This window comes from Dasypus novemcinctus, chromosome 28 (assembly GCF_030445035.2).
Source record: "Dasypus novemcinctus isolate mDasNov1 chromosome 28, mDasNov1.1.hap2, whole genome shotgun sequence".
NCBI lineage: Eukaryota > Metazoa > Chordata > Mammalia > Cingulata > Dasypodidae > Dasypus > Dasypus novemcinctus.
The window spans coordinates 32,426,379-32,429,415 of record NC_080700.1 but is presented as its reverse complement, the minus strand read 5'-3'; the positions used below and the strand labels follow the sequence as shown (position 1 = coordinate 32,429,415).

The following is a 3,037-nucleotide window of genomic DNA, read 5'->3' as shown; positions in this document are numbered from 1 at the left end:
ATAACTTTTAGGGTCACACATTTAGAGTACATAAAAATTAGGAATCACCAACACATACTTAGATTTCCAGAATTGCCAGGATGAGATTAAAACCACATTATGTCAACCCGATAGGTACTGGGACACGGTGAGGCACTTCATGGGGCTCAAGAGCAGAAATTTGCCCAGTATGTCTGAGACCTGTCAGAAGCCACATTGGAAAAGTTGTGCTTGGGCTGCAGCCTGGAGGCTCTGGATTTGGGGAAGTCATGCACCTATTGCAAAGGCGCTAGCTAGCATGTCTGTAGGTTACGTTCATTTGACACTTCTCTGTTATAAATCTCCCCAATAATACTAAGTGTCCGCTGAAAACAGGGTTTGTAGCTTGAGTTCTTGCCATGTTGACTGAAGCAGAGACAAGGGCAACCAACAGTCAGCCTGACACCAACAGGCCACAGCATGAGCACCAGTGAAGAAGGAAAAGAATAAATGCTCTGAAAAAACAGATGAGTATCTCTTGGCTGGGTTCAAAGATGATGGTATAAAATACAAGGCCAAGCTACTTGGCATGGATGATGTGCCAGATGCAAGAGGGAATAAAATGAAAAGATTTTATGATGAAACTAAAGGGAATGACAACAGCTGCTTGGTCTCAAGGACAACACAAACAAAAGCTCTGGGTCTACATTTCACTTTCTCAGATAAAACTAACTGAGGAGAAAACTGGGGTAATAGAACATGAACATCCAGTGAACAAAAATTCTTTCATTGTGATGTGACAGACAACCAGGTATTCAGTTGTATATGGTTGTATATGTTTAATTATTTTTTTTGCCATAAAAACAGGGCAAAAGATTGAGCCATTAGTCAGTGATCTTAAAGACCTTTTCCAAGTTATCTGTAATGTAAAGGAAAAGGAAGAGGAAAAGAAAAAGACTGAAGAAGCCAACAAAACAGTAGCGAATGGGAGTGAGAGCCTCTTGACTCTTGATGACCATACTAACAAATTGAAATTGAGTGTTGACCAGATGGATTTGTTTGCGGACATGTCCGCACCTCTTAACCTAAGTGGCCCAACATCTTTAGGCAGTGACTTGCTTCCATCAGACCCCTTTGCCTCAGAATCTCCAGGCCAGATGTTACCTATAGGACAACCTGCAGCCCAACAGATCAAACCTCTGGATCACCTCAAAACAAGAATTTCTACCCCAGTTGGCCCCTTGTGGGTCTAGGTGGTGTACCAGTTATACCCCTCAGGTAGGACCATGGAACCCCCCACCATCTTTAGTCTTTGATCAGTCTCCTTCAATGGCCCCAGAAGCTATTATGGGAGACCAACCTTCAGGATTTGGTTAACTGCTCATTGTTTGGCATAAACTTAGCTGTTCCAGGTTGGAACCTGCCTTCATCCTTTGCCACTTCAACTTCCCCTCCAACTCCTGCTGTTTGGGGCCCTTTAGCCTCAGTGGCAGCTTAATGCTTGGCCATCAGCAACCTCCTTGGGGAATCCTCTTCAGAGCAATAATTTTCTAACTCCTGCTGTGTCAGCCCAGCCCTCTTCTATTCTCCCTTCTCTCCTGGTGGTTCCTCCTCTGCCTACCTCTCAGGACTGCTGCACAAGACATCTCCAATGATGCCTACATTGCCTTAGTTGCCTCTGGTGGATAAAGAAATTAAGGAAGTGAAAGAAATGCTTAAGGACTGTGGCAGTTACCTACTGTAACTGCAGGGAAGGGAGAGAGCAGACTTCCTCTAGGACTTACAGTGCCTTCTCCAGTTATTTTCATAGCAAAGTTGGCATTTCAAGATAATGCAACTGGTGAGCAACATCACTGAACCACCAAAGCCAGCTCCCAGACAAGGTGCCCAGTCAGTTACCAAATCTGCTGACAATACATTTGAGAACCCATTCTCTAAATGTTCTTTCAGTTCTTTCAGCCCATATGGTTCCTCAACCCACAGCTCTGGATGTACATAGGGATCCTTTCAGAAGTCCATTTGTGTAAGTTCTGACCTTGGTATGCTGGTGATCCAGAAGAACAAGAGCGCTTGTTCTAGCTTTGACATATTATTTGTTGCCTTACTTCTTGCTGCCTCTCCCACTTGTAAAATGTGTTTCATTTTCTGTCTAGACTAAAGCTAAACTGAGTCTTTGGCTTTAAATTAAGATGCTAAGCTGGTGACCTTAAATGTAAATAGTTTTCCTACTTGAACCCTTGCCTATTAGGTCCCTAGAATCTTCTAGAACATTCTACTGTGTACCCTCTGACTGGGAGATGCAGCCACCACAAAACCTCTCAGATTGTACTGTTTTGAATAAATTTTCAAATTCTTATCATTCAAAGTTGTTTTTGTTTGGGGTTCTGTTTTAGGGTATAAAACCTGAAGATTGTTTGTAGAACAAGGCAGATTTTAAAAAGAAAACTTGCTTCAGATCATCAAAGGGAATTTTGAAAGTAAAACTGGTAGAATTCTAACTTCTCTTCAGGCACTTTGGAATCTTGCAGATGTGGCTTCTCCTCTTTCCAAAGCTTTTTCTTCCCAGGGCAAGAGCGACATTTTCCCAATCTCTTCCCAGCTATTATAAATGGGGACAAAGCAGATCTCTTCTCTCCTTTGCCCTCTGATTATCTTTTCAGCCAACTTTGCTCCTGAACTCACACAGCGTTACCTCGCTTGTGCATGTATCAGCATTCTAGGGGGAGAATTCTAAGAATTCACAGACCTGAAACCTCTCTACCTTCTCAGTCATTAGAATTGCAAATGCACACAACCTTTATCCTTCCTATGGAAGAGAAGGTCATCCTCTTGAGCTGAAGTTCTAGAAGAGAACTTCTGTTGAAGCTGAAGTCAGCTCAGCAATGAAACTCAGTATTCTGGAGTGCAAGCCAGAGCTAAATATGATTGTGCCAACCATAGTAGTTGCTTATTTGGGGTCATACTAGCCCTTTATCAAGTAACTGGAAAACTTTCTTGAAGCCACAGTCTCATAATTAGAAGATAAGTGGGAAAAAATGGTATAGCAAGTATTTGTTGTTGTCACTTAAAATCTAATGTC

At 42.4% G+C, this 3,037-nt stretch overlaps 1 pseudogene; it reads left to right on the top strand.

The window, feature by feature from the left end:
• Positions 1-377: 377 nt before the first annotated feature.
• Positions 378-1,985, top strand: LOC101436117 (disabled homolog 2 pseudogene; annotated as a pseudogene).
• Positions 1,986-3,037: the final 1,052 nt, after the last annotated feature.